At 45.6% G+C, this 24,452-nt stretch overlaps 1 protein-coding gene across 4 annotated transcripts in view; it reads left to right on the top strand.

Annotated features, from left to right (window-relative positions):
- Positions 1-24,452, top strand: part of LOC147443659 (Glyceraldehyde-3-phosphate dehydrogenase-like family protein) — a 135,079-nt gene that overhangs the window by 105,576 nt on the left and 5,051 nt on the right. The window lies entirely within an intron of this gene.

Here is a 24,452-nt window from a genome sequence, read left to right on the forward strand (position 1 = left end):
TACATCTAGCCTATATGATCCATTACAATTCTACGCCGCTATTTGTAGCGTCGTCCCATAGGTCTCGCACCGTCATGCTGAGCGCTTTTCCATAACCACTACTTTCCCTCCTCTTTAAAAGGCGATTTTCCCCTTTTCTCGTGCAGCCCTGATCTCTGGCATCAACTCTTGCATGTGTGCCACTTGTGCCAATGTAAGGTCATCTCCCAGGAAAATACCGGTTTTCTTAAGAGTTGGCCTCTTCTTTAGAAATTCTTTCCTTATTTCTATATTCGGGAAGCGGAGAATAAGTGCCCTATCCTTTACGTTTCCCTTCTCATCGATTCCTTTCTTGCCCACTCTCCATGCACTCGTGTGAGTGGGCTCTGTGATGCCCATGCGTTGTAGCAGTTCCTTCACTTCTTCATCTACATTCTCTTTGTCTTTGACTCCTGTTACCCGCACATGCAGAGCCCGAGTCTTCCTTTTCTGATGACAAAGGTGTGAAGTGGCTTCTCTCTTGTGCAACACACACCACACTAGATTCAACCCGCGGATTTTACGTGCACTTAACGAATAGATTGTGCTGGGGCTAAAAGCCTCAAGGTATAGGGCTAGTATTTAGGAGAATCTGCGAAGTCCTCCTCCATCCATTTTGCATCAATAACCGAATAGCTCTTGCTCTTGTCCAAATTATTGGTGGACCAGCTTACCATTCTATTTCTGTTCCTTGTGCCCTAGGACCTGAAGGTTGTTGCTTGGGCTCCCTGTCCAACAACACATTACTCTTAATCTTCGGAACTCTCTGATTTACAATCAACTCTTTCCTTTGTATCTTTCTTTGGACACTTAAGGAAGATGTGCCCCTGGTTACCACAACCATAACACTTGCCCTCTTTGAAATACTTAAGCACGTTGCTCTTGTATCAATTTGCCTCGTGGATTTCTTCTTGTGTCTCTTGCCCTTCTTCATCTCCTTGGAAGACTCTTTTCCTATTGCCTTCGACATTGGCTCATACGGTGCATAAGTCAAGGAGCCTAGTGCATGGATAATCCGTCGTTTGCGTGTTCCATGAGCTTATGAATGCTCTTGGACTTTTGCTTTAAGTAGTATCGCCGAATCTCTTCAGGAAATCCCAACAAAATCGTTCCATTTTCTCTAGAAAAGGGATCTTCCGAAAAGAAACTAATGGCAAAAAGGTATCCCAAAACTATGTTAGAGTTTAGGCATCTCTCTGGATTCGTCCAGTCAATCCGAGTTTCTTCAAGGGATAGGTGTTAGAGAGCGAGGATTGTTTTGTGGTTGTGCCTGGCTAATATGAGGTAATTTTCTCATATGGGGACAGTCTAACCATGTTTAGCCTTGGGTTTTAGCTTGGTTCCATGGCGATATAGGCTCCTGGAGGCTTGGGATGTTTTATCCCATCCTCCCTTATTTTTTCCCTTGAGCCCTATGGGCCTTTGATGCCCCTTTCCCATTTTCTCATATTATTCCCCTTTTTTCCAGGTCATGGAGCTTGAGGTTCAGGTCAGCATGCAGCTTCATGGAGACCCTATATAGGGAGCAGGGGGGGTACCTCTCTAGAGTAGTGTAGTAGGGCCCAAAGGGGCGCACCCTCCCTTGGGTGCCCCAAGGGGAGCTTGTAACAGATGAGCCATGGAGGGTAGCACAACGTTTTTGCTGGAGTTTAACGTGGCGTTTCTGTTGCAAATCAGGCCATCACTTTTGCTCAGCAGATCAGCCCCAATGTTTTTCATGGGTAGTGGCATTGTTTGGAGATCATCTCCACGGTGCAGTGCATCCTCAGGGAAGTCTTACACAGGCATTGTGATCATGTAGTGGTATGGCTTCTCATCTGAGATCCAGATCTAGATCTAGCCAGGAGGAGGTGCACGAGATCTATGTTCTCAAAGGATGTTGGAGGTGGAGACCGTGTCAATGGTCTCGTATGCAGGAGCAGTTGGCAGTGTCAGTAGGAGTCACAATTGTGTGTCACTCAGGTCTATCCAGTAGGCATGTCAGTTCTATGCCAAACCACCCTTGGTCACTTGTATGAGCAGCTTGTTATGCGCATCGAGAGCCTTTCCCATATCTCTTTGTCTCTTATTCTCAGATGTCGTGTCTCTTTCTACCTCAGTGATCTCTCTTCTCCAGAGGTGCCTTGTTCATGTATGTGGCATTGCAGGTGTTCTAGATTAGAGTCGAGGTGTCCACCAGATTGCGAGCCAGTTCTTGTCTTCATTGCATCTTTTGTTGCCTCTTTTGACATGGTATCAGAGCCCTAGGTGACTTGACCACCTTGGATGCTCGGATTTGGCTAGTGCTGTGCCGTTTTGGACTTGATTGAGAGAGAAGAAGCTAACTGTTTTTTACTTGTTTTTCTCTAGTTTGGAGCAAATTTGGGTATGTGGAGGTTGTGGACCCTTGTCTATGACTTTCCCGTCCTTTCCCCTTGTTTACCTCGATCTCTACGGGAACTCAATGGAGGTTTTAGGATGTGTGGTAGTCCTGGATTGCTTTGGTTCCCATGCCTTCCCGCAAGGGGAGCAAGCATGCGGTTGTTGCATCTAGAGGCGGAGCTATTTATTTCCAGCTTCTTCTTCAGAGATTGAACAGCAGGATCTTCTTCAACACTTCTCGAGTAGGTTTCTATGGCTATGTTTTCTTTGAGGAGATGGATTGAGAGATTTGTTGTACTTTTTGCAAATGCACGCCTTTCTTGGAATTGTCGATGGAGCTACCTAACCAATGGGTAGCAGGTTGATGATTGGGTTGCTGGATTGTCGATTATGGATGGTAGAGGGGGATCTCTTTCCTCCTTGAAGCAGAGGATGTTGTTTGATTTTGTTTTCTATCCAAGGATGGAAGTTCCAGTTCCTGCTCCAGTAGTCTCTTGTTCATCCGGTATGTTGCAGATCAAGTGCAACATACCAGATGTTGGAGTTGGCTATGAGAGGCATAGGGGGATACTTCTATCTAGAACCAATTCTTGTTTGATCATTTGACTTCACAATGGATGAGGTTTAGAGGTGGAGCATGTGGTGCCGGATGCTTAGCTGACAATGACAACAATTCGAGGAGGTTTCGTTGGAGTGTGGACTTCTCCTATCTCCATGTTCTCTCCTTCCCTGGTGGTAGTGTGGCCCTATAGATTTGGTCAGTTCTTTGCCCTTTCATGAGCTTGTCAGTACCAATTGTTAAACACGTTTGCAACCTTTCATGGGCGGTTTTCTTGATGGTCGAGAGTAGATGTATTGGGATCCTTCGGATGATAGGCTTGCACGTAGTGTTGGCAGTTGGTGGGGACATATAGTTCCTACTCCCGCAGCTAGCAACATTTGGATGCTTCTTCCATACATCCCTTTGGAGAGTTCCAACCTTGGGGACAGCCCCTTGGGTGTAGATATTGCCACGATAGGCAAGTATAGCAGGCTCTTTCCCTTACTTTTTTTCGCCCAGCTTTCTGGCATGTTACAAATCAGCCCCAACATTTTTCATGGGCATGTTTCAGTTCCCCCAGGTAGTTCCTTTATTCTTCCCTCAAGTATTGGTGTCATGTTGTATATAAGATATTGATTGCATAGTTCAATTGTGGGTATATTCTCTTGAGCATAAGTACAAAGGGCAATTTTGGTGAAAATATTAAGGAAGCAAGTTAGAACATTGGGAATATATCTGCTCTTTCGAGTTTTTATGGAGTTTAGCATATTGTCTTGGATTGTATCGACAGGTTTGATCTTGGAAGATTGAGAGGAGTGGCGGACATTTGGTTTGATTTCAGGGAGTTTGCCTGAGTAGCTAGATCCTGTTGGACCCTGATGGCTTCTTTGGCAAGCTTGATCCTCAGGTGACGACCTTTTAGGTCTTTGGATTCTTAGTAGTCCGAATTTACAGATGGTGTGATTCTCTTTGAGTCTCGAGTTCTTTGAGATTCAGGTTTTTCTATTCAATTACACAGGAAGCAGTTTTCCTCTTAAATTTCTTTTTGGTGGTACTTGTTCTCTTTTCCCAAGATTGAGTGAGAACTATTGTAAGGAGAGCTCTCGGCGGGCTTTAGCTCTTGAGCTTTCAGTGACAGTGTCTGCTCTATTCCGTCGTGGCGACGGTGGGTTTGAGTCAGTTGTTATCTTAGAGCGTACTTTTAAGGATAATTTTCTTCCTAAGGGACTCCCAGGTTATTGTCTTCAGTCGACTATCAATGCTCCATTCAACGGAGTGCCATGGACAGTGTCTTCTAGTCCTTGGTTTCCTTGTCCATTTCTTGTGGCTTTGGATAGTGTGGTTTAGCCCACAATGGAATGAATATCTTGGTGGATGTTTTATTTTAGCCATTTCAGTGGTGGCTTCGTCTTTTGGATTTGTGGTGTGATGGTTGCTCTTCCTAGTGCATACGAGCAGTAGTTCCTATGTCGTGTCTTCCAGATTGATTCTAGAGACTGTACCATCCATGACACACCTACTTCCCTTATCCCTAGGTTGGCATGTTACTTTGTACAAGTGGATAATGGTCCTTCTTGGAGTAGGAACTAGCCATGGCATTCTTTAAAGTGTGAGATGTTCTTCTCAAATCTCCTAGATTTGGTTCCAGGTTCCACAAGTATATTTTCTTTTGAATTCACCTACCTCGGGTGATCGAGTCACACAGGTAGAGACTGTTGGAGAGTTATGGTAGTTATCCATGGTCCGAGTGTTCTCCCTTCAGAGGGGGACGTGGAGTCAGCTTGGGAGTCAGTTTTTGGGCCTACTTCCTTCAATTTTGGTGGTTCCATGTGTAGAGGACATGATTGACAATCTATTTGGTGGCTTTCTATAGCACCTCGTTCTTCTCTTGCAGAGCTTGGGTGCAGGGTCTCTTGATCTTGTAGGATTAGCTACAATCTCAATATTGATATGTGTTCCTTTCTGTTGAATGTTTGTTCCCGATTCACTTTGGGTGGAGTGATATCCTCTCAGGATGTGTTCCAGACATAATAAGATCAATTGCAATTTCGCTCTCAGTTCCAATGAAATTCCTTTAGATTTAGTTTGCAGTTCATCATTGTATATGGTGGTTGGTGCAGCTCTTTGGTTCTTTGTCATCATACATTTGATTTTTCAGTAGCCTCGGTTGTCCCGTTCTTTGGACTTCTTGTAGGAGCTTGGAGATTTTGGCTTGTGGTATGTGACCGGAGGTGCAGGTTTCCGACTCTTTCCTCGAGGGTGGAGCACTTTAGAGTTGGGAAATGATCCAAGTACCAGTAGTTTATGCCTTTATCATCAATTTTGATGCATTCTCTTGCAGTGGTCAATATCAGTACCTTTTGGAGATGATGCTTGTGCGTCATGTGAGTCGGTTGAGTTGAGGAGATTCTTGATACAGTTGGATTTTTTAGTAGACAACATGTTACTTCTCGGATGTCTTTTGGGGGGTAGTGGGTAAATGGTATATTGGCCAATACTATTCGACCTCAAAGTTTAGTAGCAAATATCCTCATCCACGAAACCCTCTCTTTACAATTGCAGATTGCTTACTCCAGCTACCTAGTCCACCTTCATTTCCAAGAGATGAGAGGGGGTGTTAGAGTTCAAGCATCTCTTTGGATTTGTCTAGTCGATGCGAGTTTTTCCCAGGGATAGGTGTTAGGGAGTGAAGTCTGTTTAGTGGCTGTGTCCGGCCAGGACTGATCTCTTGAACAAAAACGATGGCCTGATCTGTAGCAAAAACGCAAGGCTGAACTGCAGCAAAAACGTTGGGCTCCCTCTATGGCTCATCTGTTACAAGCCCCCCTTGGGGCACCCAAGTGGCGCCACTACTTTGGAGAGGTTTGAGGTACCTCCCCCCCCCCCCAACACACACACATGCCCCTCCCTATATAGGGTCTCCATCAAGCTGCCCGACCGTGGAAATTAGGGGAATAATATGAGAAAAATGGGAACGGGGCACCGGAGGCCCATAGGGCTCAAGGCAAAGAATAAGAGGCTGGGATCAAATATCCGAAGCTCTCAAAGAGCCTATATGGCCATGGAACCAAGCCAAAACCCAAGGTTAAACATTATTGGAATGTCCCGATATGAGAAAACTACCTCACATGGGCAGCAATGGCTTTGCTTGAAGATCATCTCCGTGGTGGAGTGCATCCTCTGGGAAGTCTTACACAGGCATTGTGATCATGCAGTCGTACTATTTCTCATCCGAGATCCAGATCTAGATCTAGTGAGGAGGATGTGGGCCAGATCTATGTTCTCAAAGCATTTAGAGGTGGTACCCATGTGGAGACCGTGTCAATGGTCTCGTGTGCAAGAGCAGTTGGCAATGTCAATAAGAGTCGTAGTTGTGTGTACCTCGGCTCTATCCAGTGGCCATGCCAATTCAATGCCGAACCAGCTTTGGTCACTTGTATGAGTTGCTTGTTATCAGCATCGAGAGCCTTTCCCAGATCTCTCTCTCTCTCTCTCTCTCTCTCTCTCTCTCTCTCTCTCTCTCTCTCACCCCAAGTGTGGTAGATTGGTTATGCCATTTCCCTCTTGAATAACAGGTCTTGAGTTCCAACTCTCGTCGGATAGATCTTCGAGGTTTCTTGGGATAGTTTCCTACGACGTTAAAATCCTCTTCTTTTTGTGTGTGTGTGTGTGTGGGTTGTGTGAATGTGTTAATAAGAAGAGGAAAACAGTATAACCTTTCTATCACCCAAGTGTGATAGATTGGTTATGCCACTTCCCTCTTGAATAGCAGGTCTTGAGCTCAACTCTCGTCGGATATTTCATTTCATTTCTTGGGATAGTTTCGTATGACGTTAAAATCCTCTTCTTTTTCTTCTTCTCTATCTTCTTCTTCTTCTTCTTCTTCTTCTCTCTCTCTCTCTCTCTCTCTCTCTCTCTCTCTCTCTCTCTCTCTCTCTCTCTCATTCTCAGATGTCGTGTCTCCTTCTACCCTAGTGATCTCTCTTCTCCACATGTGCCTTGTTCATGTTTGTGGTATTGCAGGTGTTCTAGATCAGAGTCTAGGTGTCCACCGGATTGCGAGCCAGTTCTTGTCTTCATTGCATCTTTTTTTGTTTTTTGTAGAAAAGAGATCCTTCTATTAGTTAAAAATTGCCCATTGGGCTACAATTGAAAATATGTACAAATGTAGGCGAGATCAGGAAATAGGGGGTGGGAAGAACCACAGTGGAGGGCAGTAATGCCATCGAGGGGTCCCCTTCTCAATAGTGAAGAAGGGGCCCGAACTCCATAGTCATAGGAAGGCCTGTCGACGCTCCCCTCCCTCATGCGATCTGATCCACCATGAAGCTGGTAAAACTGGCTGTGCAGGGTGTGTATGAGCTCTAGCCAAATGTCTCGTACTGTCTCGGAAGGTGGAACTGCTCTGTCCTCAAAAATGCAAAAGCAGCGGGCCCACCATATGTATTAGGAGTGTCAGGCTGCTGATGAGGGCCCAGCGGCCGTCGGCCTCCTGTCTCCAGTCTTGGGGGGTCACCTCCAAGGCTGGGTGTAGTCGTGGTTAGCCATTTTGTATCTTTATCATCATGCTGAGTGACTGTCTCGTACTGGAGTGCTGGGCTCGTGAGGGTGGACCATGCTGCCGAGCCCCAGGTAAACTGTCTAGCTGTACCTAGCGAGGGGAGAAAACAAAGGACTCGCATCTATATCTGTTGTGCCATGGGACAGTCCCATAGGCAATGCCTCTGTCTCTCTATGATGACCACATACTGAGCACGTTGAAGGGTGGCCACTTTGCTCCAACCGGCTGCCCACTGCTACGGCCCTGTGAGCAAACAGCCATTGGAACATCGTGCCTCTTCTGGGCTGCCAGCTATCCCAGAGACACGTCCAAAAGTCTGTCAAGAACTCAGGTAAGAGGCCCTCCCTCTGCCAGTGGTCCGCTGCTGCTGGAGAGATCTCACTTCGAGCAGTCAGGCTGTGACGGCCCAGCCGGGTTGTGTACTGAAAAAAGGGAGTCCCTGGGTGGTCTCTAGCAGTGAAGGGATCTCGCCAAAACCACTCTCCAAGATCCCACTGAACATGGGCTATGGGGCCGCTCTCCCAAGCCCACAGTCTCCACCCTCCTGTCTCTAAGCTGGCTGGGTTGGGGTCCAGCACGCATGATCTTGCAGTAATGCCCAACACTCTGATCCGCTGGAAGCAGTACTTTGAGATCTCTGGTGGCTCCGAGAGGACACGATGCAATCTGCCCTCACTCTGAACCTCGAAGAAGAGACAAATGCCACTGTCCGAGCACACCCTGATTGCAATCAAGACCTCCAGTCTAGTGAATCACTCATCAAATGGGGAGCCATGGGTGCAAGAGGTGCATGCCAGTCAGCAGGAATGGCCTCTAAAACATCTTGGCACATACTCAAGGCTCCACGCATGCCACACAATCTGTCACTCTTTAACTCCTCTGGCAATGAGTTGAAGTGCAGCCAATCCCCCAAATTACTGGTAGGGCCCTCTGCTAAGGCCCCCAAAGAAACATGTGGCCGACTCCCTACCATATGACCCCTCTCTGTGCGAACCAAGGGGTTCTAGATCAGTGGCTGCTTGAAGCGCTTCTCCAAGCATCTCGGCTCATGTTGCTCTAAGCTCTCTTTGAGCTACTCCCAAGAGCGAAGTATACTCAATGCAAAGCGATCCTCCCAGCCTCTGCTCAGTCCCACTCTGCGAATCTCTATGAGATCCATCGTGTAGACAGGCCCCATAGGCCGCCTGTCTATGGAACTCTGTGCTGAATCCTCTGTAGTAGTGGCTCCTTCTAGGGATCTCCTCCTGGAAGAAGTCCTCTGACAATGAGCTTCCCAAGGAGATCTCTACTCTGTCGTGTTGGGTCAATGATCTCGATGCCTCCCCGACATCGAGGAAGTATAATGACCTGCCAAGAGACCTTGGCCCGTACTGACTGCGTATCATGCCCTGACCACAAAAAATTCATGATCAACCGCTGAAGCTGGTTGATGCAAGAACTTGAGAAGATCGAATAGGACGTGATGTACCACATTGTTGCCAACAACACCCGGTAAATGGCTCCGGCCAAGGTTGAGACCATGCGAGATTTAAAGAATGTTCATGAGATGTGAAGCTTTTTTGGTTTGTGTTCTTACAATGGCTGTTCAATCGAAAATTTGCGGAGATTGCTTCTACTCTACATGCTTTGACACAGAAAGGGGTTCCTTTCACATGGGAACCATCTGAGATTGTAGCCTTCAAGACTCTCAAGGAGAAGTTGACAATTGGCCCAATGTTGGTTTCGCCAGACTTGCAAAAGCCGTTTGAGGTCTTGTGATGCTTGTGGGGGAGCGGTCTTAATTGTTGACGTGTCAAAGCCTAAAGAATGGAGCCAACTTGCAGATGCCGGCCGAGGGGCCTAAACCCTAAGAAGAACAAGTAACAGAAGAAGTCCTACCAACTTATGGGGACCCCGTTCGATGGGGCCCCAAGTTACACAAAGGATTAAAATAAAGCAGGACCTGCACACACACAAACAGATGATGTGGCAGATTTCCGAAAATTGCACTGACATGATGACGTGGCAGGCTGTACGGATTTCCACGTTTGCGTTGGCTGATGACGTGACAGGTTGTACGGGTTTCCGTAAATTGCGCTGATAGCTTTTTGGCTTTGATTTTGGACCAGAAGCTTTTGAGTTTTAAAGGCTTTTTACTGTAACTTCTTTTCAGGCCAAGGGCCTTTAAATATGAGGCTAGGGCTCATTCTCTGGCATGCGACCTGGAGAAGCTGCAGAGTCTGGAGTACTGGCTTGTACTATGTTGATGCAATATAAAGAAATACCGAAAGGGGCGCCAAGGTTTGAGGCCAATACTCTCTGGGGTGGAATTCCGCCACTCCATGTCGCGTGTCGTTTCTCTCTTTCAGTTTAGTTGTTATTGAAGTGCTAAAAGTGTGTTCAATCTGTTCTTTTCTATTGGCACGTGGTGCCCGTCTTTGTGACAGTGGTATCGAGAGCATCAGGCGTGTGCTTTTCTGAAAGCATACTGGTCCTACGAAATAGCAGACAAAGCAAACCGCTCATGTCTTACAGGGCATAAGCCATTACGATCACTTGCAAAAGAAGGATCCAAGATTTGTTTCGAGTCACTGTTTTTCTCAGAGGCAGGGCCATGCAGATGTTGATAGCTACCAAGCAGCATACTCCAAGTACTTGGCAAGCTTTCAAGAAAAATTTTGTTCGAAGTTATATGGTTTTTGACATCTTCCTTCGGAGTGCAACTTCTGGCAGAGTGGGGTATTCTGAAATGCTTGCCATGGAAACCCTAGCAGATTATAACTTGAAATTTCTTGACATCTCTCAGTAGATGTCTCTTCACGAGCAGATGACCTTGGAGGTTCGATGTGATTGCTATCTCTTGGGACTACCATCGCCGCCAAAGAAACACTGTTTGTCCAAGAGCTGATGGACCATGTTGTGCTCGGCTATGACCTCATGGAAGGAACCTAACCCTAATTTTTGGTGCAATTTTGAAGATGGAAAGTCAGTCAACTTTTCGAGCTCGACTAATGTCGAGATTGCTTTTTAAGTTTGAGTTCTGTTTGATCTTGTTTGGTGATCCTGTTTGGAATTTGTTTGAAATGGATGGTATCTGTTTTGAACCTGTTTTGGTGCCGATTTGAATTGTTTGACTCTGGTTTTAATACTGGTTTCAATGATTGGTGATTTTCCTCCCGGGTGGAGTAGTGAGAAATGATGTTCGAGAATGCTTGTTCATACTCATGGCCCAGACCCTTGTGGTTATTTGCGGGGGGATTATTGAATGATTGAAGAGTGCTGTTTTTACTCATGGTCCGGACCCTTGTGGTTATTTACGGGGGGAGTATTGTTGTTGTTACTCATGGCCCGGACTTGGATGGTTATGCGGAGGGAGTATTAAGAAGTCTGAGCAGTGGTTACTCTCAACACCTCCAAACGACGCATGCTGCGGTCTGGGGGGCGTTTGGTTGTAAAAGGCCTCTATATCTCATGACCCGGACCTTTTTAGGTTATTTGCGGGAGGAGTGATGAGGGAGTCGTTGAACAACTCATGGCTCGGACCTGGATGGTTATTTACGGGGGGAGTGTTCATCGACGGCTTTATGTTTCTATGTCTTGTAACATGCATATGTGACCATTTGTGTTGCATTGTGATGTGCCAAGTACTGAATATTCCTAATTGGATGAGATTGCCTGGGTATGTAATTTTAGTACATCAAGACACCCGTGGAAGATCAATACGGTCTGGGTGCGATGGCTAATTTTACTACGCCAGAATATCAAGAGTTCCGATCTGGACGAAAGGAGAAGCTAACTCCTTGATCAAAAGAGCCGAAAGGAGAAGCTAACTCCTTGATCAAAACATTCGAAAGGAGAAGCTAACTTCTTGATCAAAAGAGCAGAAAGGAGAAGCTAACTCCTTAATAAAAAGAGCAAACTGATTGTTTCCGGAAAAATTTGAGCTAACTTGAGTTGTTTTGCAGATATGCTGTAATCGCGGACGATTACTCTCTTTCAACAAGGGGAGATGTAATAGATTGCTGACGTGTCAAAGCCTAAAGAACGGAGCCAACTTGTAGATGCCGGCCTAAACCCTAAGAAGAACAAGTAACAGAAGAAGAAGTCCTACCAACTTATGGGGACCCCGTCCGATGGGGCCCCAAGTGACACAAAGGATTAAAATAAAGCAGGATCCGCACACACACAAAAATTGATGACGTGGTAGATTTTTGAAAATTGCGTTGACATGATGACGTGGCATGCTGTACGGATTTCCGCGTTTTGCGTTGGCTGATGACGTGACAGGTTGTACGGATTTTCGTAAATTGCACTGGCAGCTTTTTGGCTTTGCTTTTGGACCAAAAGCTTTTGAGTTTTAAAGGCTTTTTACTGTAACTGCTTGTCAGGCCAAGGGCCTTTAGAAAAGAGGCTAGGGCTCATTCTCTGGCATGCTTCCTGGAGAAGGTGCAGAGTCTGGAGTACCGGCTTGTACTATGTTGATGCAATATAAAGAAATACCGAAAGGGGCGCCAAGGTTTGGGGCCAATACTCTCTACGGTGGAATTCCGCCACTCCGTGTCGCATGTCGTCTCTCTCTTTCAGTTCAGTTGTTATTGAAGTGCTAAAAGTTTGTTCAGTGTGTTCTTTTCTATTGGCACGTGGTGCCCGTCTTTGTGACACTTAATGCGGGAGGATCATGTTATAGCTTATGAGAGCAAAATGTTTTCTAGACCAGAACGGGTTGCACAAATTATGAGAAAGAGCTTTTGGCAGTTTCCCTCAATGGCGACACTTTCTACTCGGAGCCAATTTTACAGTGTTCACCGATCACCATAGTTTGCACTATTTCTTGTCTTAGAAACAACTTTCGGATAAGCAGATGCGGTGGACAAACATTTTGTCACAATTCCACTTTGAGATTGTGCATGTTTAGGGAAAGAAGAATGTGGTGGCGGATGCACTGTCTCGTAAGCCCCTTGGTTTTTGTTATTTCGACGGTTCATCAACACAACTTCGAGGATATGGTAGATCAGTAACGCCACAAATTTGGATTTTGCAACATTTTTGATCGATTGCAGAGTGGGGAAGTGGGTACGGGCTATTCTCTCGAGGAAGGCTATTTGATGCGGAAAAACTTGCTATGTGTTACACAAGCGTTGCAGAATAAGGTTTTGACAGAGTGCCAATGTCCTCTTTTGGGCCATCACTGCATAGAAACCACCTTGAAGGCTGTGGAACGGTTTTTCTATTCTCTGAGGCTCAAAAAGCATGTGGACAAGTTTGGATGTGGCATGACCTAAAGGACGGACTCTAGACAAAGAGGGGTCAAAACCCTGCTGAAAGATGCATAAGAAGTTGTACCAACTTGTAGAACCAATCCGAGAGGCCAAAAATGGAGGACGTCCATTGTATAAGTTGTACCAACTTATGGGGTCCTATCCAATGGGGCCCAAGGGACAAAAGGCTACAGAGGCATGGAAGGGCTGATGACATATGAACGCCCACGATTTTTGTTGATGACATGGCAAGCCATATACACTTCTGTGATTTGCGTTGCTGATGTGGCACTTATGCGGATTTCCGCAAATCGCACTAGCTCTCCCTAGTGCCAGCTTTTGGGCCAAGATGCTTTTATACGCGAAGCTTTTCATATGTATTGCTTTTGGAAGCCCAGGGCCTAAAAATTAAGTGCGAGGGCCTTAGTCTCGGGCAGATGAGCTTGGGAGCGCTCTTGAGACGAGGACCCTTGGACATTGTACTTTGTGAAGCATTAATAATAAAGAAATACCGAAAGGGGCGCCAGTCTTTGGCGCCAGTTTCTCTTGACAAGGATTTACGTCGTGCCGTGTCGTCTCTCTCTCTCTCTCGGTTTTGTTTAGTTCTTTTAGTTTGCTCTCATGTGTTGTGGTAGATTCCCGGCTTTGAGTGTCCAAGTCTGTTACAGACATTGTACTGTTGCAAAGTTAAATAAAGAAATACGAGAAGGGGCGCCGCCAGTCTTTGGGGCCAATGCATCTTGGCTCGGAACTCCGCCATGCCGTGTGGAATCTCTCTCTCTCTCCCTCTCTCCCTCTTATTCATTTGTTTGCAATTTTCTTACGTGTGTTGCCGTAGATCTTTGGCTTGGAGTGTCCAAGTCTATTACAGTGGTATCAAAGCTCAGACAATTCGTCTTCTACGAAGGATCCAATCCCTTTTCCTGCAACATACATGCAATGTTTTTAAATCATTCACTATGGGGTTCTTCCATCCAATCACCTCTCAAGCAGGCCATGAAACAGAATGCAAAAGCCGAGTGCGGACATGCAAAAGTTGTAAATCTAGTTTCGAGGCAGCCAACATATCCAAAAAGCTTGTTCGCTTTGAGGATGATCCCAATTCATCATCGCCTTCTGATAGCTTGGAGAGTTCCTCTTCCTCTATTTCCGCGGAGAGGACAGGAAGCACTAGAAAGTGTCAGAAGAGCAAAAAGAACAAGAAAACTAAGAAGAGCAAATCCACATAAGAAATCTCGAAAGCATCGGAAATACTTTGACAGTACCGACGAGGGCACCTCGTCCTTTGACAGTTCTAACTCATACTAATCAATGTATGGGAATAAGATAAGACACCGGTACCGGTTAAACTAGTATGGCCATCTTGAGAAGAAGGGCGGGAAGACTAAGGATTTTAAGGTGGGTGGGTAAGCACTCAAGCTTGATACGTTTTTAGGCTATAAGGATACCCACAATGCAACAGTTCGACATGGTCGTTTGTGGGAGGTGGTTTTCCAGAACACTTGAAGAGCGTCGTCTTATCTCAAAGGAAATGCCTAAACATGGCGGTCTACCCTGTTGGAGTTTTTGGGATCCTTTTCTACGAGTCTCTTCTTTTAAGAAAATCAACTTCAAGTAATAAGTTGAGCGGTTTTGCTGCGGTTTACCCAAAGAGATACGGCGATATTGCCTACAAAAGAAGTCTGACCCCATCCAAAGGCTTATGGGTCATGTCAAACAGGGTTTCTTCGGTTTGCATGCCAACACACTAACATACCCTTCAAACGAGCCAGTATCCACTAAAGTGGGGCAAGATTCGTTCAACGGTAACAAAGAAATAAGGAGAAGCAATAGAAGAAGAAATCGACCGGCCCGAAACTGTGAGTAGAGCAGCGTGCTGAGTACTACAAAGAGGGAAAGTGTTACAGCTGTGGGGAGGAGGGGCACATTCTTCCGAAGTGCTCTTACAAAGCATCAAAGGAGCAGACAAAGGACAAACCTGAGAATTCCAAAGGGGCCAATAAGTGTGCATGGAAAGGGAAGCCAAATGCAAGATTGGTTCTAGCTTTTGTGGGGACAAGCCCATAACAGATAGATGGGAGTATAGAGCTGTGTAGAGGGTGGGGCAAAGTACACGTTCAGGAAATCCTTATATTCTTCGATGGAGGAGCCAAGGCCAACTTCATCTCGATTGAATTGGCAGCTTGACTTGGAATCACACTTCAGGAAATGGCACCATGGATGGCGGCAGTTCTAGCGCCACTAGGGCGAGATGTTGCGATTACACCTCTCGTAGGCAAACTTTGAATGCATTGCCAGGGATATATCTAGGGCACGAGGACTTTTACATCATGCCTCTGGAGGGGTGTGACGTCCTCTTGGGCATCCCTTGGTACCACAAGAACGTGTCGTGGTCAATTATCAGGTAAGAAAGGCCACTTTGAAGAGTGGGAAAGGCAAAGAAATTACTCTTGATGTAAATTAAAGGGCAAGTATGTCCTGCTTGCATTGGCTTCGGCCATTTCAAAATTAGTAAAATCTAGTCTATTGATCTACTTGAATGAACTTAATGAAAATAAGAACTCGAATCTCCAACTTGGAAAAAGAACGACAAGATTTTGAGCAAGCTTAAGCGGACTGTTTCTCATAGGTTTGCTTGGAGAGCTAGCTTGTGAGAGACCTGAAGATCATACAATTGATTTGATTCCCAATAGCACGCCACTAAACCGGCCGCCTTATAGAGTTAGCAAAGCCGAGAAGTGAAAGAACTTGTTGAAAGAAGTCTAATTCAGCTCAATACATCACCTTATTGGTCACGAGTGCTTCTAGTTTTAAAGAAGGATGGATCATGAAGAATGTGCGTCGACTACTGAGCTCTCAATAAAATCACTATCAAGAATAGGTTTCCAATGCCCAGGATTGATAATGTACTTGACAGGCTACAGGGTTTCATGTGTTTTAGTAGAATCGACCTGAAAAGTGGCTATCACTAGATTAGGATCACTCCTAAAGATGTATACAAGACCGTGTTCAAGACATCCTTCGGATTGTATGAGTATTTGGTGATGCCTTTTGGTCTCACAAATGCTCCTGCAACGTTCAACAGGATGATGGATTGGATCTTTAGAGAGTATAGATCATTTGTGAGCACCTTTTTTGACGACATCATCGTATTCTCCAAGATTGAGGCAGATTATTGGCACCATCTCTTACAGCTTTTAATGCATTACGAAGCACAGATTGGTGGTCAACGGGAAAAAGAGCGAGTTTTTCTTGCCTGAGATACACTTTTTGGGACTTATCGTCTTAGTAGAGGGTGTACTGATGGACTTGGCCAAGATAGAAACCATCAAGGATTGACCAGATTTGAAGAGTGTACAAGAGGTTCAAAGATTTTTGGGACTGTGTTCTTACTATAGGCAGTCATCAAGATAGAAACCATCAAGGATTGACCAGATTTGAAGAGTGTACAAGAGGTTCAAAGATTTTTTGGATTGTGTTCTTACTATAGGCAGTCATTCGAAAGTTTGCAGATATGCTTCTCCATTGCATATCTTGACTCAAAAAGGAGTTTCCTTTGCTTCGGGACTATGAGAAATTGCAGTGTTCATGACTCCTATGGAAAAGTTGACAACTGGCCATGTATTGATTTTACCAGATTTGCAAAAACATTTTGAGGTTTATTGTGATGCGTGTGGTTGCAGTCTGCTAGCACTCTTAATGCAGGAGGGCCACATTGTAGCCTATGAGAGTAAAATGTTTTTTAGACTAGAGTGAGTTGCACAGATCTATGAGAAGGAGTTGTTAACAGTGATACATGCTCTAACTCAATGGAGACATTTCCTGCTTGGGGCCAATTTCACAGTGTTTAGTGATCATTAGAGTTAAGATAATTCTTGTCCTAGAAGAAGCTTTTGGATAAGCAAATGAAATGGGTGAACATTTTGTCGCAGTACCATCTCCAGACTGTTCATGTTACGGGAAAGAAGTATTCAGTGGCATATGCATTGTCTCGAAGGCCATAGGTATTGGCCATCTCGATGATTCATCACTAGAATTTCGAAAATCGACTTCCAGGGCCAATTTTACACCTATCCCTAGATAGGAGTGTCTAGAATCCTAGGAGGATTAGTACTGTCAATTTTGTGAGCCTGTTTGCAGGACTTGCATGTCAGGATGAGTCCATTAGATTATATTTTTGAGTTTTGCAACCCTCATAAATGGATTGTACAAGCGTTTTGATAGATGTTAATACACTACGGTGGGCATCTGACATGATCTGCATGTAGTTTTAGGTTAGAGGAATCCAATGAGCCATTCCCCACATCAATCTAATTCCTAGGTGGGCAAATGTGTGACAGCTTCACCAAGAAAGTTTTCCAATTCAAGTCATTTAATAAGTCATTTTAATGATTTATTTTTATAACTTTGTCAACCAAACTTGCCCTACCTAAGTCTTAAAAAGGTTATAACCAGTATTTTGCCCTATAAATGGAGCAGCTCAGCTAGCATTTTGGATTAGCTGAGCCAATGCGAGATCTAGCCTCAACATTTTTGCATGCCTTTGTGTTTTTGCTCCCTGATCGTAGGTCAGCCCTAGTGCTTGCAACTCAGCCTAGCGTTTTTAGCTTTTGGCATCTTTTCCCTCACTGGAACGCCACAGATTTGCTAGTGCTCATCTCTTCGTTGCAGCCCAGACCTTCGGCAACCCATTGAGCCTCTTCTGACCATTCCCTTATCGCATCAAGTGCTCCCATTGCTATCCATCATTGGCTTCATCATCATCTGCGTTTTCAGCTCTACTTTGCGCGACGGATCGGCTGAGTTTTGCAGCCAACTTTCAGCCCTTGATTCCTCTCACATCAGAAGCGCAAATCAGCCCCTTGGTGGCCATCAACAGCCCATCATTGAGATGGATCCAAAGGTGCATCAAATCAGGCTTGAAGGTGCTTCATTTTGAAGAGTTATCGCATTGACATTCTCCATTCAAGTTAGTAGAGTCTGCATTGAGGTATTACATGTGTATACATTCCAATTACGCAATCAAAAGCAAATACCATATTGGCAATGGTGTGGGGGGCCCTTGAGAGGGTTGGTTGGGACCCCATTGAGTCTCTCTCTCTCTCTCTCTCTCTCTCTCTCTCTCATTTCCTCTCTAAAAGAAACTATCATTCGTGCTAAGTAACACACATCAAAGCAAGGAAAGAAGTAAAGATTTGTGGAAGTGTAAAGTCTAGATCTTGTCACCATTTCAATCAGGCTGCACCCGACATTGGTATGAGAGCTTTGTGAATCTTTGGAAAGTTTTTTTCTCTCTAGTGTTTGAGTGTGTAGTAGCGTTTCACCCAAGGTCGCTTCTCTCACTGACAACCTGCCACTACGCATAGGGCCGTGTGCCTTGAGTGTAGGAAATGCAAACATCCTATATTAGGGGTTATCGTTGTGGTGCACCTAAGAGAGGGTAATTAACTTGGTGTGCATGGTTGACCACCTCGACATAAAGAAATTCTAGCATGGATGTGTGCAGACATGACTTCTTCTACATGACCAATCGCATCATTGAAGACATGCTTTGGAAACATGAAGATGTTGATTGCAAGTATCAAGATTTGTTAGCGGTCTATGACGACAAAGGAAGGCGCCATCCATATCAACCTATTAGCTTTGGAGTCTTGGCATTGTTTGAACAATTATCTCCTCCATCTGCTTGGAGAATTCATCATTCCAGAAGAGGCATTGCATTGTCATCGATTTGTACACATCTTTGGTAGCACTTCGGATCTGGTTTTTCTAGCGGTCTATGACGACAAAGGAACGTCATCTAGATGAGCCTATTAGCTTTGGAGTCTTGGCATTGTTTGAACAACCATCTCCTACATCTGCTTGGACAATTTCATCATTCCAGAAGAGGCATTGCATCGTCATTGATCTATACACATCTTTGGTAGCACTTTGGGTCCACATGATATGCATCTTAGCAATAGGTAGCCATTAATCGGGAGCCAAAGGGTTCTAATTTGAGGCAACCACCGTGGGAGTTCGCTGGCATCATGAGCCTACATTCGTAGCCACATCCGTTGCAGAGACAAGGATTCATCTAAAGCTTCCATCATACTGCAATCTAGTCTAAGCCCTCTATCTTTGAGGAGTTATTTAGTGGTTTTGTGAGACATCATACAGAGGACCTGCCATGGTTCGTGGGTATTCCAAAGGACATATCCATCATCATCTCCCATTCGGCGTTGCTCTCACCAAACTTCCCGTGTAGGGGCGGCATAGGCTGGCCGCCGGTAACCTTCGTGAGCATTAGCGTATGTGTATCCAACCATTCGCTCTAGGAGCATCTATCTGGTTTGCAGTTTGGTTCACACCATCCGAGTTGGGGCAGCAAAGGTTGGCCATTAACCAACAAGGGAATCCTTGATCCAGGAGGCAGTCCAATGTTTGCAAGTAGATGTATCACCACCATCCGTCTCTTTTAGACATTTTCACATCACGGGGGGAGCTTCTCTCTCAAAAGTAGTCGTGGAGGACATCATCTAGAAGGCCATTCATTCGAGATCATCTTATGGCATGCATGGATTTCGGTACTTATACCTCACCTTAAGCAGGAGGGAATGTCAGATACACATGGCTCTGTGTGCCATGTGGGCATGGTTCATCGACTTCGAGGGCCAATTTTGCACCTATCCCTAGAATAGGAGTGTCTAGAATCCTAGGAGGATTAGTACTGGCAATTTTGTGAGCATGTTCATAGGGCTTGCATGTATGAAGGAGATTAGGTTTTCCAGTTTTGGAACCCTATCGTACAAGCATTTTGACAGGTGTTGTTACACTACGGTGGGCATTTGGCATGACGTGCATGTAGCTTCAGGTTAGGAATCCAAGGAGCCATTTCCCGCGTCAATCGAATTCCAGGGTAGTCAAATGTGTGACGATCTCACCCAGAAACTTTTACCGAAGTCAAGTTTATTAATAAATCATTTTAATGATTTATTTTAATAACTTTGTCTTTCAAGCTTGCCCTACTTAAGTCTTAAAAAGTTTATAACCAGTATTTTGCCCTATATAGGGAGCAACTCAACCAAAGTCTTGGATCAGATGAGCCAGTGCGAGGTCTAGCCCCAACGTTTTTGCATGTCCTGGCGTTTTGCTCCCAGATCGTAGATCAGCCCTAGGGCTTGCAACTCAGCCTAGCGTTTTCAGCTTTTGATGTCTTCTCCCTCGCTAGAACGCCATAGATTTGCTAACACTCATCTCTCCATTGCAACCCGGACCTTTGACAGCCCATATCTCTTCTCGGCCATTCCCTCACCGCATTGAGTGCTCCTGTTGCTGTCCATCATCATCAGCGTTTTTAGTCTTGCTTTGCACGACGGATCGGCTACGTTTTTGTAGCCAAATCTCCTTTTTTGCAGCCAGCTTTCAGCCCTTGATTCCTCTCACATCAAGAGCACAAATCAGCCCCAGATCTACCCTTTGGTGGCCATCAACAACCCCTCATTGAGACGGTTCCAAAGGTGCATCAAATCAGGGCCAAAGGTGCTTCATTTTGAAGAGTTACTGCAGCGACATTCTTCATTCGAGTTAGTAGAGTTTGCATTGAGGTATTGCATGTGTGTACATTCCATTTATGCAATCAAAAGCAAATACCACATCGGCAACGCTGTGAGGTGTCCTTGAGAGGGTTGGTTGGGACTCTATCGGGTCTCTCTCTCTCTCTCTCTCTAGAGCTTATGCGGCTTTGGGAGGATTGGAGAGGATGTGTTCGCAGGTTCAGTTCTAGGAACCTAGGACGAAGTTATGGCTCTTTGATACTTTGGTTGCCTCTACTATGCTATATTGGGTGCAGGTTTGGGGACCTTCTGTAGGCCAGGATGGTTGGAGACGTATGGAGAGGCCCTTGGTATCTATGATCTCTCGGCTGATTAAAGCCAAGCCAAGGCCTCCATACCTCATGATATCATTCAAGCGGAGTTAGCTGGCCCCCCTATGGAGATTGAGGTGCTTACCAGATCAGAGGCCCTTGGTATCTATGATCTCTTGACTGATTAGAGCCAAGGCCTCCGTACCTCATGATATCATTCGAGCGGAGTTAGCTGCCCCTCCCCCCTTATGGAGATTGAGGGGCTTACCAGATCAGTCTCCTTTGTACACAACCTATGGGATACTACTAGAGTAGATATGCCAGGTTGGCCCTAGAGTCCTCCAGATAGTTAGCTCTACAGGGGGATACATCATGCTGGTATGTACAGATGACATCATGGTTTCAGACACATGGCTTCACCATGGACAGGCTGCCTCCTTCTCTCTACAGACACCCTTGATGTCTCTGACACGGGTGGAGATTACTAGACTCATTCGTCAGGATCTGATCCAGCTGGACACGAGGAGGACATGGATAGAGCTGGTACAGGAGTTGAGCACGAAGATGGCTTTCTATAGAGAGCATCTTCTTTACCTCACAGGGGATGGGTTTGTGATTCGACCTAGCTATATGGACATACATCTTTCTCATGGTTTGCGTTGTGCCATTGGCCAGATACGCACATCCTCACATCTGCTCGAGATTGAGACTGGCAGATTCAGAGGGATACCAGCAAATAATAGGATATGCCGCTTATATCATCTAGAGCCAGAGACAGAGTTACATTACATATGTCATTGCACAGTGTACTATGAGATACAAGGCCGTTTTCATTGTCTATTCAGAGAGGGTTTTGGGCCTCTATCTAGGGTCATGAGTTATGAGGATCAGAGATGTCTTGGAGTGTATCTACTTGAGTTACACAGGCATAGAGACACTTTACTACGGAGAGTTGGAGAGAGACAGTCCTAGAGGCAGATTACAGATTTCTTTACACTAGATATTGGACACCCAAAGGAGCAGCCACCATTGCAGAGCTCTGCCCGCACTCATACTACCACTACTAGCATTCTCATAGACCGAGCATTGGAGCTAGGGAGATCTAGACAACCGCGATTGAGGAGAGGAGCTACACAGTATCGATGGAGACTACAGCAGAGGATTCGAGCCATACTTTCTCGACGTCTAGAGTGCAGATGAGGATGGATCTCTACCATAACCCCCCCCCCCCCCCCCCCCCCCCTCCCCCCCCTCTCTCATTGTACTATACATTGTACTAGGCACCTTTGTATTAGCTGGCACATCCATACAGTCCGGGCTTGTAGTAGTTGTATCTTTTGTTTCAGTTCTTTTTGATTCCGAACATGGACTCAGATTCACTATGTTGTAACAGCTTGGTCTCATAGGTCATTTTGGCCTTTTGAAGACGTTAATATATCATTTCATTTCTCTCTCTCTCTCTCTCTCTCTCTCTCTCTCTCTCTCTCTCTCTCTCTCTCTCTCTCTCTCTCTCTCTCTCTCTCTCACCAGAGGGTATGCAGCGACAATTGGATGCATTACACAGTTTTGCAGAGGATAGTGGATTGTCTGTAAACCTTGGTAAAACCAAGGTCATGGTGTTTAACACCACACCGCAGTGGATCAGGAGATCGGCACCGACCTTCACGTATGATCAAGAGATTGTGGAGTATACAGATGCATACACTTACCTTGGGATAGTCTTCACTGGGCCGAGGTTTTCTTTGGGGAGAGCAGCAGAGACTAGACTGACCAGAGCTTATGCGGCCTTGGGAGGCTTGGAGAGGATGTGTTCGCAGGTTCAGTTCCAGGAACCTCGGACAAAGTTATGGCTCTTTGATACTTAAGTAGCCTCAGCTATGATGTATGGGGTACAGGTATGGGGACCTTCTGTAGGCCAGGATGGTTGGAGACGTATGGAGAGGCCCTTGGTATCTATGATCTCCCGATTGATTAGAGCCAAGGCCTCCGTACCTCACGCGATCATTCGAGCAGAGCTAGCTGCCCCCCCCATGGAGATTGAGGCGCTTACCAGATCAGTGTCCTTTGTGCACAGCCTATGGGATACTACTAGAGATAGATATGCTAGACTGGCCCTTGAGTCTTCCAGACAGTTAGCTCTACAGGGGGACACTTCATGCTGGTATGCACAGATGACTTCATGGTTTCAGACGCATGGCTTCACCATGGACAGGTTGCCCCCTTTCCAGTATTCTCTTCAGGCACCCTCGCTGTCTCTTACACGGGTGGAGATCACTAGACTCATTCGTCAGGACCTGATCCAGCTCGACACCAGGAGGACATGGATAGAGCCGCCTCAGGAGTTGAGCACGAAGATGGCTTTCTATAGAGAGCATCTTCTCCACCTCACAGGAGATGGGTTTGTGATTCGACCCAGCTACATGGACACACATATGTCTCATGGTTTGCGTTGTGCCATTGGTCAGATACGCACATCCTCACATCAGCTCGAGATTGAGACTGGTAGATTCAGAGGGATAAAAGCAGACAGCAGGATATGCCGATTATGCCAGAGAGAGCCAGAGACAGAGTTGCACTACATATGTCATTGCACAGTGTTCTATGAGATACGGGGGCGTTTCCACTGCTTATTCAGAGAGGGTTTTGGTCCTCTATCTAGGGTCATGAGTTATGAGGATCAGAGATGTCTTGGACTATATCTACTTGAGTTACACAGGTATAGAGACACTTTACTGGGGAGAGCTAGAGAGAGGCAGTCCCAGAGACACATTACAGATTTCTTTTCACTAGATATGGGACAGCCAGAGGAGCAGCCACCACTGCAGAGCTCGTCCCACACTCATTCGACCACTACTGGCACTCTCATCGACCGAGCATTGGAGCTACAGAGATACAGACGACCGCGACTGAGGAGAGGAGCTACACAGCATCGACGGAGACTACAACAGAAGATTCGAGCCATACTCTCTCGACATCCAGAGTGCAGATGAGGATGGATCCTCACCATTTCTTCCATCTTTGTTTCACACACTGTTACATCCAGTTTACCGGGTACCTATTGTATCAGCTGCTACACCCACGTAGTTTTAGATTGTAGTAGTAGTAGTAGTATTTTGTTCCACTTCTAGTTCTTTTCTAGTTCTTTTGTACCCAGACATGGTATTAGATTCACTATTTTGTAACTGATTGGTCTCATAGGTCATTTTGGCCTTTTGAAGACGTTAATATAACATTTCATTTCATTTCTCTCTCTCTCTCTCTCTCTCTCTCTCTCTCTCTCTCTCTCTCTCTCTCTCTCTCTCTCTCTGGTTTTGGGCCACTTTCTAGAGTCATTGGATACCAGGATCAGAGATGCCTCAGATTAAACTTACTTGGAGATTCGCAAACACAGAGAGGACCTCTTGAAGAGGGGCACAATGAGAGAGATCCAGCGATAGCGGAAGATTACAGATTTCTTTCAGTCACAGACAGAGGAGTTCGAGCAGCCCCCATAGCATAACAAAACCAGAGGCACCAGAGGCATATTGCTTGATCGGGCGATAGAGTTGGGGCGGTCCCGTCGCCCACGGATGAGAGGACCCTCTCGATATCGGCGCAGATTGCGACAGAGGATCCATACCATACTGGCGCAACATAGGTGCCGTCCCGGATACTGATGTATATGTGTATGGTGCCTTGACTGTCAGAGAGCTCCATTGTATCAGCTCACCCTTTGTATTCCCTTTGTATCAGCTTTCACCCCACCCCTACCCACTATTTTCTTTTCAATTCTTTCTACTTTTTGTACTTAGACCTGGTATTAGATTCACCACATGTAACCTTTAGGTCGCATGGGTCATTTTGGCCTTTTGAAGACGTTAATATTACATTTCATTTCTCTCTCTCTCT

This window comes from Adiantum capillus-veneris, chromosome 13, assembly GCF_014529385.1.
Source record: "Adiantum capillus-veneris isolate H3 chromosome 13, ASM1452938v2, whole genome shotgun sequence".
In the NCBI taxonomy this organism is placed as follows: Eukaryota; Viridiplantae; Streptophyta; class Polypodiopsida; order Polypodiales; family Pteridaceae; genus Adiantum; species Adiantum capillus-veneris.